General features: G+C 39.9%; 1 protein-coding gene and 1 non-coding gene across 2 annotated transcripts in view; one reads left to right on the top strand and one right to left on the bottom strand.

Moving 5' to 3' along the window:
- The window catches only part of CDK14 (cyclin dependent kinase 14), a 513,373-nt gene that overhangs the window by 167,754 nt on the left and 329,604 nt on the right, over positions 1-16,015 (bottom strand). The gene's annotated exons all lie outside the window — the stretch shown is intronic.
- On the top strand, positions 3,976-4,082 carry LOC111825165. The gene has a single exon (XR_002828294.1). It is a non-coding gene; the product is annotated as a U6 spliceosomal RNA (small nuclear RNA).

Raw genomic sequence — 16,015 nt, 5'->3', positions numbered from 1 at the left:
CTGCCGGGCTGCCAGAAGGGATTGTCTGATTGCCAGCTTAAGGCCTAATCCCCCAGGGAGCAGGCCCTAAGCCAGCAGGTGGTCATCCCCGAAGGGGTCCCAGACTGCGAGAGGGCACAGGCCGGGCTGAGGGACCCACCCCCCCCCCCCCGTGGCACAAATTTTTGTGCACCAGGCCTCTAGTCTATATAATATTATTATATTATATATAAAAATTATATTAATTATATTATATTATGTTATAATATAATATTTTTAATATAATAATAAATTTTTTTAAAATTATAATATAATTTTTTTGTGTGCACATACAATTTAATTTTAGGTCTGGGTGAGATCGCTTCAAATGATAGACATTAAAATATATTTGGGGAGATAACCCACTACAAAGCGTAATATGCTAATTAGACCGGACGACCTTCCAGACGAAGGCGGGGCTGCAGGGAAGCCCAGGTCCCAGGTGCCAGAGGGAAGCTGGTGCCAGCAGCCGGGGGAAGGAAAGCCTACTCTTGGATGAATTTCGTGCATCAGGCCTCTAGTAAATACATAACATCGAAGACCTGATTATCATGCAGTGGTTAAAACAAAATACAGCGAGTTGAAAACAATGTTTGTAATTTTTTAAAGTGAAATATACATCACTCATGAACACATACTACTTAGACATAGACATAGAAGAAAGTCTATGCATAAAATTGTTTTTTAAATATATTTTATTGATTTTTTACAGAGAGGAAGGGAGAGGGATAGAGAGTTAGAAACATCAATGAGAGAGAAACATCGACCAGCTGCCTCCTGCATACCCCCTACTGGGGATGTGCCTGCAACCAAGGTACATGCCCTTGACCGGAATCGAACCTGGGACCCTTCAGTCCACAGACCAACGCTTCATCCACTGAGCCAAACCGGCCAGGGCTATGCATAAAATTTTTAATCAGAGCTTCCAGGGAGGGATTACTGTGATGCTGAAGAGAATTTTAACTTTAACATTCACATACTTCCATAATATAGTGAAATTCTAAGTGAAAAGACAAGATTAAATAAATTTAAAATAAATGGAACAGGGTATTGATATGGAGAACCAATGGTACAAATAACAGGACATGATCAAATTAAGAAAATGAATTTGGTAGTACAGGTGTTGGTAGTGAGAAATTTCTATCAAGGAGAATGTATAATGTTTTTCTGAAAGAAAAAAAAAAGCACATGTTAAATGACTTTCTCTCTCCTTCCCTGCTAACAGCCACAATCCAAGTTTCTGGGTAAATGCAGTCAAGGTAGCAGGCAGAACAGAACATTAAACAACGAACAAAGGGGTCCTATGGGGAAGAGGAGTTTCAACATTAAGTTACGCCTTTAAGAACTAAAGAGAGTGATGGTGAAAAAAATGTTCTAGTTCCTTTTCAGATTAAAATAGGCTATGCTAATTCTGAACACTGCCAGCAGGCTGACTTCCCAGCTGCCCCACAGTCTAGTCTGGGGCGCTACCAGTCTGCAGGGTGCAGCCCGTCCGCCTACAAGGATGGCTGACACCGGCTTGTAGGGGAGTCTCGGGGACCGGCCTGTAGCCATCACCGCCTCCTGGGTGGGACAAGGAGGAGATGTGGTGTCTTTAAGAACTGCTTCAGCTCTCAAACCACAGCCGCCCACATCACCATCTGTTTCGTGCCATGTGGACCCTAAAAGAAAAATCCGGTTTGGTCCTAAAAATACTATTTTGCCTCACAAGGAACGAGACGTCTCCTTGGGCTCTGACTCCCGGGCCTCTGTTTTACATAACATTAATTAGAGATGCTAATTCTGTGCTGGAACGGTACAGCGGCCACACCCTGGAATATGAAATTGTAAACCTTAAAATTCTGCCAGAATGTGTCATTTTATCCAAGCGTAGCAGTTTTAAATTGCTCATGGCCCAAGCCTCCCTGACCATGAGTTCTAACTTGACTGGAGTCATAAGCTTGGACTGGAGTCAATCTTGCTCTTCCTTTGACTCATGGACCCCTCTTATTTAATAAGAAACCTACCATTTAATAATGAAATGTTCACATTTGACTTTGCAGGAAATAAAAATCCCCAAAATTGTTACTGAGATCTCAGGACAGAAGTTAGAAACTGTTTCCTATCAATGCAATGTTACTCAGCCCCAAATGCACCTTCCATCGCCTACCTGTGACACTGGATTATATCTCCCTTGGCAGCTGGCAAGATTTTAAGTTTTGTCAATAGGTGGTGCTGAAGGAACCTTGGTGGAGGAAGGATCTTAGCTTGATCCAGGGCACTGGATCTCCCGCAGTGCACCAGCCATCCCACCCCTGGGGCCTGGCCCTCCAGCTTTCCAGCCCTAGCCCAGAAGCTCCCTGCCTGCCTGCCTGCTAGAAGCAAGAGGGGATTTCCTGCTTGCAGAGCCCTGCCTGCCAGCCTAGGCCCTCTGCTACCCTAGAGGGAGAACCCAACTCCTAGTCTTGATTAGAAGTTCCCTGCCACCAGCCTCTGTTCTGCACTGTGGACCAGCGCTGGCCCAGGGCAACCCAAAGAGCTTCCCTGCCAATCACACCTTTCCAAGTGTGTTCCCTTCTTGGATTCTGTCCCTTCAGCCTTAGGATATACTTTAGAACAGTGGTCGCCAACTTTTTGGACCTCACAGACCACTAGTGGTCCGCGGACCACCGGTTGGCGACCGCTGCTTTAGAATTGTCTTTTATACCTTCTTAATAGCAAATATCTTGCAAATAGTTAATAACTCTCTCTATTAAATCATCACTGTTTAAATTACAGGGTGGTTTTTAACTCCAGACTGGACCCCGACTGGTAGCCATTCATTGAAGAAGGTAGCAGCTTTAAACCTCATGTTGGCTCTCAATGTAGTTCATTAATTTCATCATTCATTTCCCACTGTCAGTGCAGCACACTGCTAAACAGTTTATTTCAGACTTTCTCTTGTATCCTTTAAGTTTCAATTCAACTAACTTAACAGCAACTAACTACCAGAAGATGACATCAACTAATATTCATTAAGGAAAAAAGCTTTCTTCAAAATCCAAAATTTTAAATTTTTTGATTTACCCTCATGTTGATCTTGCTCACATTCTTTTCAGGTTAAAAGAAAAAGTCAGAATTGCCCATCACTAAAACACCTCCCCCAAACTTAATACATAACACAGTTATTCTTTATTTTAGATGTTATAGGTCAGTAACTTCCTTATAGTTATTGCCTTATCTTTTCTTTCTCTCAACAGATTAAAGCTAGAGATCAATTTGGAGACTTTACAACAATATTGAGTCTACTAGTTGATGAACATGGTATATCTCCCCATTTATGATTCTCATACTATATGCCTTGGAGTTGTATAAGCTCTTGGAGGCAGATCAGGGCTATTGTGGGGGATGGAAAGGGAGGTCAAGCAATTTAGGGTCTCAGGATTATAGGTGAAATTTATGTAAAAAATACATTACTAATATTTTTTTTGAAAACTATGGATACTCTAGCCTCCTTCTATAGGTGAAGAAGTGAATCCTGCTTAAGCATGTCCAATTACAAACAAAGACAAGACTAGAAGTCAAGTCTTCCAACAAGCAGTCCAGAATGAGCTTTCATTCCAGAATTTATGTAAAAATACCTTTGACATACTTTTTACATTTATTATCTATTATGACATAAAGTCATAAATTCCATAAATTTATCACAGATGGTTATGTTATATCACTTGCACTGGATTTAAACACAGTGTAATGCCAAGAGAAAGAGCTTTGAAGACAACAATTGGGTTTAAGCTGTGCTGGCTCCAGTTACAGGCAAGATTTGTGTATTATTTTAATGGAGGCAGTATGGAGCATTCAGGTCTACCAATGCTGTTCTTCAAACCCTGCTAGGAGGTGAATTCACAAATTACTGAAACATATCCTAATCTCCCCCCCCCTCCCCCGGGTTCAGTGGAATTAATTAAATACTAATATTCTAATTAAAGTACAGAGTGGGTGCTCGCTTCAGCAGCACATATACTGAAATTGGAACAATACAAAGAAGATTAGCATGGCCCCTGCACAAGGATGACATGCAAATTTGTGAAGAGTTCCATATTTTTTTATGTAATACCTTAATCAATAAAGAAAAAAAAGAAATCACACCTTGAAAAAAAAGTATAAGAATATATTCTGCTGGTCAAATACATGTAAGTTATCAGGCCCCAAAGATATGAAAAGTCTATAAAGTAATGTGTGGACTAGCTTTACTTGAAGACATTATGCAGGAGATATTCTAGTGTCCTAAACTGGAAAGCCTGGATGACATCCAGATGGACATCCCTTTCCCTGGTTTGCTCGCAAAGGTCTACACCATTATAATTTAAAGATAAGAAATAGAGCTCATTCAGTTAACAATGTAGTAAGTTAAAGATTAGAATTTATATTCATGAGGTTTCACTACATTGAAGCTTATGAATGCTGAAGAAGCTCACTTTCTACCATCAAAGTATCACCGGAAAGTGCTATTAACATAAAGGCAAAGGAGATGTGTTGCCCATTTTACCTGTGTGCCGTTAATTCCATGATATTGAATCTTTTACAGGACTGCAGACTGGCATCTTATTTATATTAATTTCAAATCAATGACTCACAAGTCCATTGACTATAAAAGTTTAGCAGTAATACATCTTCGTAAAGCTTGGTTTGGGGGAAAGGGAAAGAAAAACAAGATGTTCTCCTCTGTGTGAAGGATAACATTTGGAGCACTTGAGACTTGCTTTACAGAGCAACACTTGATCGTTTTTTCTTAATATTCCATGTGTATTCTGAAAGTGCTACTTTTTCTCCAAATTCCATAAAAATCTCTTTTAAAATGAAAAATATAAAATTAAAATAAAGCACAGAGTGGAAGGGTAAAAAGAAAGTCTCTTTTTATATTCACATTTTTTAAAGAGAAGAAAGGAGAAAAGAAAAAGCAGAGTAACTACTGAAGGAACCTTCATGTTATGTTTTCATTATTACTGTTTTATTTCTACAGCAGGTTATGCTGAGACACACGGTGAATAAAACCTCTTCATTTGCTTTCTTCTTTATTTTCTGAGTGAATTTTTTATCTTCTCATCTGAAATGACAGGCTGGTATTATCAAAGCTGTGTATCCTGAGATTCGGTAGCGGACCTGAATTTCCTTTTTTCATTATTTTTGGTAGAACACACAGACCACAGGGGTAAGCTATCAGCACCCATATATCTCCAAATTCTTACTAGGTTCCCTTAAGGGGCAAAGAAGGTCATTAACATGTCATCCTAGACAGTGTACCGTTCCTTCTCAATGTTTAAAATTTTTATCATAAAGAGATGAACCAGAACAAAGAAAAGGAAGCATTTCTAACCAAAGCCACTGAAGAGCATAAAGGCAAATACTGAGTTCTCAGAAATTCTAAGACTAAAAACCAAAACCAAAAAAATACACTCAAAACATAGTACTTTGCCTGCTGACTTGTACTTGCTTTCTTCATTTAGTTACATATTTCTGAAAACCGATCTCCCATTTGACAACCTTGCTCCTATAAACGTTATTCTAATGAAAACCAAAGAAATATAAATAAAATATTTGAGATTGATTTTCTTTAATCCTCACCTGAGGATATTTTTCCATTGCTTTTTCGAGAGAGTGGAAGGAAGAGGGGAGGGAGAGAGGGAGGAGGAGGGGGAAAGGGAGAGGGAGGAGGAGGGGGAAGGGGAGAGGGAGGAACATCTATGTGAGAGAGACACATTGATTGGTTGCCTCCCACAGGAACCCTGAGCCCCGACTGGGCCGGGGACCAAACCTGCAACTCAGTTAGGTGCCCTTGACTAGGAATGGAACCCATGACCCTTTGGTGAGCAGGCCGATGCTCTAACCACTTAGCAGCACTGGCTGGGCTTGCATTGATTTTTACATGTGCCATTCTCTTAGTTTATATGTTCATCTTAGTTAATATGTTGAGTTTCCTGAAGCACAAGGAAGCATTCTGAATCAGTCCCTTCACAAGCTGCTCTTCTGCCCTTGTCTTTCAACGTGAAGACCTCATTTAGAATGTCTCCTTCGTTAAGGATTTGAGAAAGACCCTCTGAAAATGAAATCTTATCTTTGTCTTCTTCTCCTTCCTAAAACATGTCCTGAATATTATCACACAGCAGCCTGGCATATGTGGGAGGAAAAAAGTCGCGGTGCTCATCTCTGTCACTGGAGAACACCTTGATGAACTGCTTACACCAATGCCAATCTCAGCATCTTCTTCTGTACCTGCAGGAGAGGCCCCGTCCTTCTCATACTGTCTTGGATGCTATCCCAGTGCTATAAACAGAAGGCTTGGCCTCTCAGGCATGGCTGACATCAGTGGAAATAACCTGGAATAAGTGGGCACATCAGCGAAAATAAAGCACAGCTGTTTGGAGGGTGGGATCACATGAGATGACACAGGAAAATACTGAGCAGCGACATGGAAGTAGCCAATAGTAGGCATATTTGTCATTCTTTTACCTTAACACAGATAGGGCTTTGAACACTGAATTAAAAGTATAGACTAGATTCCTGGCATTTGTCAAGCTCAGTTCTTGGGCTTCGGGACTACCCATGGAGGGTGAGTCAAGGCTGGAGGAATTGAGAGTTATGCTGTGTATCATTCAGCTCTCTAACTTTCTGAGCAAGCAGTTGGTTTAAAAAGAGAAAAAAAAATAAGAAAAAACCCCAACTTGCTTCTTGTAGCATTTTCATGAATAAAATCATTACTTAAAAAAACAGAAGACAACGAAACATATATACCAGAGAAAAAAATGCTAAGCCCTGGCTGGTATCTCAGCTGGTTAGAGTGTCATCTGTACACCAAAAGGTTGTGGATTTGATCCCTGGTGGGGCATGTACAGGAGTAACCAATCAATGTTTCTATCTCACATCAATGTCTCTATCTCCCTCTCTCTCTTTTTCTCTCTCTGTCTCTTTTCCCCACTGTCTCTTTCTCCCCCTTCCTCTCTCTAAAAATCAATTAAAAACACACACACATATCCTTGGGTGACAATTAAAAAAAAGCTAAATGGTGGCTGAGACAGAATAGTTTACTAGTAAATAATAATTCAATATTCATAAGTCAGAAAATACCTGTTGTAACATACAGACCATTCTTTATCTTAACACTCAAAAGTTAAAGGTTCACTGGTCTATTAAAGTCACTGAGTTTAGCCCAAGCTGGTTTGGCTCAGTGGATAAAGCGTCGGCCTGCAGATTGAAGAGTCCCAGGTTCAATTCCAGTCAAAGGCACATGCCTGGGTTGCAGGCTCGATCCCCAGTAAGGGGGCGTGCAGAAGGCAGCCAATCAATGATTCTCTTTCATCATTGATGTTTCTATCTCTCCCTCTCCCTTCCTCTCTGAAATCGATAAAAATATATTTTAAAAAATAAAGCCACTGAGTTTATATGATGGACAGTATAGTATAGTGCCTCTTACCTTTTTTGAAATAATGTTGGTACAGGTCTGTTCAAATAAATGAGTGCTCCCATTTTAACCAATTCATGCCACATTAAATATGCAGGAAGAAGAAGGATCATCAGCAATGCCCCCAACCCTGTTCCCTACTCCCAAAGTAATGATTATAGGTTTTTGATGCCTCAACTTGACCTTGATACTGTACTGGCAGCACTTGGCTTGAGGATCTTTGCACTGCCCTGCCTAGCACAGCTTTCATTCGGTTGCCAGGCAATAAATATTTTTACTACCTAAGTGTCTATTTCCTTCCACAAAGTGGCTCACTGACAGAACTAAGACATAATTCCTGAAAGGGGAAATCTTCCTATTGACACAGAAGAAGAGAATGGCCTTTTTGGACAGTATTCCACTTTGATTCATCTACAGCATCATCCCTTCACCCCCTAATAGACTATTTTATAGAGCAGTTTCAGGTTCACAGCAAAACTGAGCAGAAGGTACATAGATTTCCCATATAATAGCATCTTTTCCTGTTACCAAAAAATTGAGCTTAATGTTTGAAAAGATATACAAACATTGGATTACTTTTGTTTAAAAACCTTTTTGCTAGATAGAAGATTATAATTTCACTAAAGTTAATGCCTTTTCCATTTCATATCCAATTAGACATCATGGTATCAGGAAGCTCACAGTTATGAGAAGGAGCCTCTATACACTATCTAATTATTTGTCTAAGCATATTTTTTCATTTGAGGAAGAAAATTAATAAGGAATTGGCAATTTGATTAAGTTCCCTTATGGTTTAGATTCTGGATTTTCAGAGTGGCACATCCGACCAGTACTAAGTATTACAAAGAAAACTCAATGAAAATTGTGCCAAACTTCATCAAAGTAGATATTCCCTGAAGCCCACTGCTGGGCGTATCCTAGGTACCCACAACTGCTGTACGAACTGAATCACATCCAGAGAGTCAATTACCAGATTAAAATGTGCATGCATCACTACTCTGTGTGAGAGAGAAACACTATTTCATTTTAGCGGAAATAAGATGTGATCTGAGAAATGAGCCCAATATTATTCTCCAAAACACCTTTATTAATACCTTTTAGCTATTTACTTTTCATATGGCAAACATGAAACACTTTTTAATACTAAATTTTAATTAGAGCAAATTGATAGTAATTTGTTCTGAGCTTCAATCAAATGAACCAGGCATGTGAATGTTAAATCAGAGTGACTTACATATTATTGGAACAAGAACTGCAAAAGGAGAAACTAAAGGGAAATGTGATCTCACATCTATTTTTAAACAAACAAATGAAAGAAAATTGTCTTTAATTTTTAAAGTGGTTCTTAATGTCATCCCCACAGAGTTCCCCCCAAAAGATGCATTTTTTAAAAAGAACACAGTGAACTATAAAAAAATGCAGTAATTCTGTTGCTAAGAAAGCAAATTGATGCAACCACCGTGGAAAAGTGTGGTGGTTCCTAAAAAACTTAAAAAATGGAACTTCCTTATGACCCAGTGATTCCTCTTCTGGGTATATATCCAAGGAAACCCAGAACACTAATTTGAAAGAATATATGCACCAACTTGCTTATTGCAGTATTATTTACAATAGCTAAGATGTGGAAGCAACACAAGTGCCCATCAATAGACAAGTGGATAAAAAAGTGGTGGTACATATATGCAATGAAATATTACTTGGCCATAAAAAAGAATGAAATCTTACCATTTGCAACAGCACAGCTGGACCTAGAGTGTATTATGCCAAGTAAATTAAGTCAGTCAGAGAAAGACAAATACCATATGATATCACTTCTATGTGGAATCTAAAGAACAAAATAAACAAACTAGAAACAGACTTATAGATACCGAGAACAAACTGATGAAGGCCAGAGTTTAGTGGTGCTGGGGAAAAAGGGAAAAAAAGGTGATGGGATTGGGAAGCACTATTTGGCAGTTACAAAACTGGCACGGGGGAATAAGGTAAAGCACAGAGAACACAGTTACCAATACTGTAATAACTATGTAGGATGCCAGGTGAGTACTTGAATTATTGGAGGGAACACTTTGTAACCCATTCGAATGTCTATTCTCTATGCTGTACACCTGAAGCTAATACAAAAAAAACTGTTGAATAAAAACTATAATAAAAAAATAAAATAAAATAAATGCAATAATTCTATTATTGCAAATATTTCTGCAGCATCAGGGTGCATGCTAATGGTTAATTCCCACAGAGTACTCCCCCCTCCCCCATCCCTGTTCCCAAATCCTAAACTCCATTAGGGGACTAAAAGCAAAACTAACAGCACTGCAAGGTCAAAGGTGAAGGAAGACAGCAGCGAGGTTTGGGTAGAGAAACGTAGGTCTAAGAGAAGGAAAGAGAATTTTTAATTGGGAAATCAAGAGAAGATTTCACTAGGGGGGAAAGCATTTCTCATATTCAGAAAAGTGGGTTCTATTTAGACAGTGGGGACTGGAGAAGCATAATTCTGGGCAGGTGTAAAGGCACAGAAGTACAGAAGTTCGGCAGCACAGGATGTGTCCCTAAACCAATTCCTGCATCTTCATCGAGGATTGGCCAACATGGAAGGTAAAGTCTGACCTGATCTTTGCTCTTGTCTTGGAAAAGAATGTACTCCTAAGTAGAAAATCAAGTTCACTGGCAACTTGAACATTTAGTTACTCAAAAGTAACTGGAGCCTGAGTTTATATCAGACACAATACCGAGGAAAAAAAAATAAATGACTGGTACATTTAAAATAGACAGTTCTCAAGAAAATGTGGTATATGCACATATATGTGTGTGTATGAATATTATTCAGCCATAAAAAAGAATGAAATCTGCCACTTACAATGACAAGGATGAACCCTGAGGGCATTATGCTTAGGGAAACAAGTCAGAGAGAGAAAGACAAATACCATATGATCTCACTTATATGTGGAATCTAAACGAAACAAATTACCAAGCTCATAGATACAGAGGACCAACTGGTGGTTGCCATTTATAAAATAAATAAGTTATGGATGTAAAAGAAAAAGAAAAAATAATAAAATTAGTTCTCAATATTTTTCCAGTACAACTAAATTCATAAAAGAGATTTTAGGTAGAATACAAAAATGCCATAGCCTCCACACTCCCTGGAAAACATATGTCTGTCATTTTCCAAAGAAATGAGAGAGAGGACAAATTCAGCTCCAAGGTCAGCTCATCTGTCAACTTGACTTAAGATAAAACTGTTCTCCAGTGGACATGCGCCAGTGACTTGGGTAGATTAGTCTTAATGATAAATTTTAATCAAACAGCCATAGCTTTCTATGAAGATACATGATAATGAGACATGAAAGATCAATTTAGGATAGAATGTTTTGAGGAGGCTTTTCTTTTTCTTGCAGGGAGTTGGGCAGGAGATGATACAAGGTCAGATTTTAAATGAACTCATGCCTCACAAAAGATTAGCAGCCTGGATAGATTTATCCTTGAGTGTAAAGTCTTCTAAGGTGTAAGAAAAGGTAGGGGACCAGAATGTTAATCAAGTGATCTGAACAGATAGGAATTTATAGTGCTGGGATGTGATGACTACAAATATTCATCTGCTGTGTACACAATTCTAATAGTAGCCACCTAATATTATTAACACAGACCATGTGAAAGAAACCCTCAAATATACTCGTTACAAAGGCGTGCCCCAAGGGGGTCACACCAAAAGTATCCTGGAAGAAACACAGGGCTCAGTCTGACTGAATTAACTATTCCTATGTTCTGGAGAGTATGTCTCTACTACCTAGGTTTTTAGGTTGCCACAGAAGGGCCAGAAAATTTAAAACATGCACAATGTTTCAAGGTATGACGAGTATCTTTAAGAGCGGAGTTTCTTACCCAGGAGGACTCATTGGCCAGGCTTGGCTTCTGTATTTGAAGGCATGGAGTCCTGTCCCCTGAGCCTGATTCAGGGACCCCAGTGAGGCCTAAGAGTGTGTACTCAGAAAGTGATTCCCAAGTCATTCTCTTGCACACTCCTGGTTACAAATCAGCAAACACAATCAACCAAACAACTACAAAGGAATATTTTGGTGAAAAGGTCAGTAGATTTAGGATTTGGTCTCAGTTCTGGCAATTACTGAACATGTCTTCTTAGGCAAGTCCATATACTCTCTGAAGATAGTTTCCTCAGCTATAAAACAATAGCAATGGTACTGGCCCTGTCTTTCCTGGTCATGGGATCAAAGGAAATGGATTAGCTACCTACTGCTGTGGAACAAGCTACTCCAAAACATAGTGGCTTTAAGTAACAGACACTGATCATTGATTATCTCACAGGTTCTGTTGGTCAGGAATCCAGGGGCGCCTTAGCTGGTGCTGCTGCTAAGGGAGTCTCACAGGGTAGCAATGAAAGTGTAATGATGGTATGGAATCACAGGAATGCTCACAGGGGAAGGAACCACTTCCAAGCTCATGCACATGATTGCTGCCAGGCTTCAGGTCTTCACTGGTTGCAGGCTGGAAACCTCAGTACCCTGACATGAGGGTCCCCTCCACAGAGCAACGTACAACATGGTAGCTGGCTTGCCTTGGTGTGAGCCAGTGACACAGTAAAAGAGGGTGTGTGCTCTGGCCTGTGTGCTCAATGGTTATGGCACCAGACCACACAACAAAGGGTCATGGGTTTGAGTCCTGGCCAAAGGCACATACTAGTACATGGGTTATAGGCTCGATCTCTGGCCCCAGTCGTGGGGGAGGCAACCAATCGATGTGTCTCTCTCTATCACATCGATGTTTCTCTCTCTCTCTCTTTTCCCCTCTCTCCCTCCTTTCCACTCTCTCTAAAAATCAATGGGAAAAATATCCTAGGGTAAGGATTAACAACAAAAAGAGAGAGAGAAAGTGACAAGGTGCACAAGAAGGGAGTATCAATCTTTGTGTAATTTAGTCTCAGAAATAATAGCCATAGCTATTGCCATAGCCTACCCATTAGAAGTAAGTCTCTAGGTCCAGCCCACACTCAAGGGTGGGGGGAAGGGATGACATAAGGGCATACACACCAGGAGGTGGGGATATTGGGAGCCATCTTACCCGCTACCTCCCACCAGAGATCACATATGCGGTGTCTTGAGGAATACAAGGCTTATCTGTGGGAGCACACTGCAAGTGACTAAAAATCTTAAGGCAGAATTTGAGTTTAAAAAATCTCCTTTATGGACAACATTCTGAGAATTTGCTAAGAAGTGTCACCACCTCCTCACTTCCCTCAGATGTGTCACACTACGGCAGTATTTCACCATCTTCTTTGGACATAGACATCTGTGAAGTTGGTAGTCAAAAAAGGAAGAAAAGGAGGCTGAGCAAAATGAGGAACCTTGTGACCCACCCAGTAACACTCTGTGACAATTCACACTTTCACATTGTCGTGGGGAACAGCACTGGAATGGTGATCAAAAATTTTAGCAGCTTGAAAAAATTGTTTCCCAGATTGTTTTTCACTATAAAGCTGTTTATCAGCTCAACTTGGTGATATACTCTAATGAAAATTTACATAATTTCAGTGCTAGAGTTTTAAAACATGGCCCTGGCATTCTTGACATTCTTTTCATCTAGAACTGGAGTATGTGTCTCCTCCCCTTGTCTCTGCGTGCTGTGATGAGCTATTCTACAATGGGATACCCCACTATCCTGGTTTTTTCCTAAGACAAATGACCCTACTGAAGTTTGTTACTAACATTTCTATTGGCTTATTAGCACAGAACTTTCTTTATTAGATTATCCATCTAATCTGTCCATAAATAAATCATGACATTTTTTTCACTAACATCTTCATTGGCACTGGATCTCTCTTCATCATTTTTCTTCTACATGGCCTTTTTTTCCCCCCCTCATAGAACTTTTGGCCTGGAAGGTTTCCAACCTTTCTTTCAGCACTGGGATCTGTTTCGCAATCAAAACCTTAAAGAAACCAGAGCCAGGAGTGGAGGGACTGGGACAGCGCTTCCTTCAGGGCACACCCACCTTCACTCCAGCACCCCTGAGACACTGAGCAGGATCCTAAGTCTCCTGTAAAAACCATGGACAGTCTAAACTTTCCCAATTAAACCAGCTAAACAGACCTGAGTTGATCTATAATCTCCCTGGAGGGAGTGATTTTTCCTGCCCTCCTTTCTTTTCCTTCACTTCACTGCTGCTCGCCCTCACCTTGACTTCTGTGTCACTGTTCTGTCCTATCCTGGTCCAGCTCCCACCCACACTCTCACTGACAGACTGTGAGCCTCAGTCAGGCGTAGGCAGGGCTCCAGGCATCCCCCCTTCCCCCTTCTCCTTTTCAAGAAATGGCTTGGTTGGGTGAAATGAGCCCTTGATCCTCACCTTTCTCCTGATTCTGAGTGTTCTGTGTACTGGACATTTCAACCTGGGCTCACCCGCTATCATAAAAGTCCAGTAACTTGCTCTCACTTCTTCCTGTCCTTCCACGGGCACTGCTTTTCAATACCCCCATTACTTTCCATGAGCTCACTAAGCACTTGGTTCCACAAGCTTGAAACTCGGAAGTTATTGTTGACTCCTTTCTCTCCTGTATCCTTTATATGGATGTATCAAAACAATTTTGCAACAAGAGTCTTCTGATCTGACTTTCTGGGACCTATTCAAATGTAGCCCAGGTGACAGTACTTTTGAGGCGAGCCAAGACTGTGTCTGTTGGTTTACCATGGCCTGTAGGCACAGTGCCTGGTACAGAATAGATGTGTGATAATCCTGCTGGAAGAATAACTGAATGAGATAAAAATATGTGATGCTTACTGCAGCATAAAAACCACAAGCAAATTACCTAGTAAGATCGCAATGAGTTAGTACATTTGGACACATTTATAAGATATTATAGTATAATTAAAATATTTTCAAGTATATATTAGTGGCTTGGAAATTGTTCCCTATTTAATGCGAAAAGAAAGAGAAGCTAGATACAAACTCATGCATTCATTACTAACCCAATTGTGAAAACATAAAACAGAAAATAACAAAAATAAGTAGCATTGGTTATCCCCAAATGGTGATTGTTATTTATTTTCATACTGCTTTTAAATTTTTCTGTTTTCTCAACTTAACACTCTGAATAAGACTTGCCACTGTATAAATAACTACACCTATTAATAAGGCTTGAGAGAAGCACGTACAAATTAAAAGAGGCATTCGTCCCCCTACTTTGTTTTGCTAAAACTGACTTTCAAAAATTATTAATATTTTCAATATCCTTCACCCCAACATGTATTGCTTAGCTCTCTACTTCTGTCAGTCTTTATACAGTTGAGTTTATTATATCATACTATATCAATTTTCCTAAAGCCATTTTAAGTTATTACTCTCTTATTAAAAAATTGTACTTCCTCAATTTTTATCTTAAAATAAGATAAAAAGTCCTCAATCTTTCAAAGCCCAGTCTTGAACATCCTTCCATCCATACAGGACAGACTCCTACTCTGGCACTGTGGCCTGATGTCTCCTGTCTCCCTTATTCCATTTCCAATATTCTCTTTAAAACTTTCTGCAATGCCTATCAAATATTTACTTAATAATTTTATCTTTAAACACCACCCACAGAGCTTTATGCATAATCTTGTAATACCATGCGTTTTAAAATTAAAAATGGTTAGAGCTGCGAAACATTATTGAAATCATTAGTTCAACTCTTCCCTTTAGAGATGCAGACACTACAATCCAATTAGAAAAAGTGACTTGTTCAGAGAGAATAAAAAAAACAACCTAGGATTAGAACCTAATATTTAACTCTTAGAGCTCAGTATTTTTTAACTAATACATGATCTATTACTAATACTGGGTACCTCATTTGCTGATCAATTGCTCAGCAATTATTCACGATTCCATTCTTAAAGACAATGCTTGCCTGCCCACCTTGATTGTTGTTACTTTCTCTGGGGCAGGCATGTGGCACACAATTCCTTCCCATCTCTATTGTACCTTATGCTGCAGAGTAAGTGCTGAAGAAGGATGACAGAAATCACTTAAGCAAATCTATTAATGGTAGTGATGATACAAATCTGTGATATCAATATTACATCTTCACCATGTGGCTGCTACATCCAATTGGTAATAACCATCTAGTGTCAGTGCCAGCTTTCTCTGACATTCTATATGGCTATCCTAGCCAATCATGAAACCTCAGGGTTATGGCTCCAGCTAAGATACTGGATACAGCCCTGGCCAGTATGGCTCAAATAATTTTGCACTTCAAAGTTATTAAGCATAGTCTGTGCACCAGATGGTCACAGGTTTGATTCCAGGCCAGGGCACATACCTAGGTTGCGGGTTCAATCCCAGTTGGGGGAGCTTTTTCGAATATATCTCTCTCTCACATTGATGTTTCCTTGCCTTCCTCCCTCTCTCAAATCAATTAAAAAAACAGCCAGGATCAGGAGACAAGGATTGGAGCTGGGTGTGCAGACTACATCTCTACGGGTCAGTCAACTCCAAAAGAGAGGCTTGCTTAGGGAGCAATCTCACTCAAAGGCAGTCTGAGTAGTAGCTTTCTCAGTTGCAAGTGGGTCTTCTTACACACACTCACACACATACGCA

The sequence above is a fragment of the Myotis lucifugus genome, unplaced genomic scaffold (assembly GCF_000147115.1).
Source record: "Myotis lucifugus unplaced genomic scaffold, Myoluc2.0 scaffold_15, whole genome shotgun sequence".
Classification (NCBI taxonomy): Eukaryota; Metazoa; Chordata; class Mammalia; order Chiroptera; family Vespertilionidae; genus Myotis; species Myotis lucifugus.
This window is presented reverse-complemented; position numbering and strand designations above follow the sequence as displayed.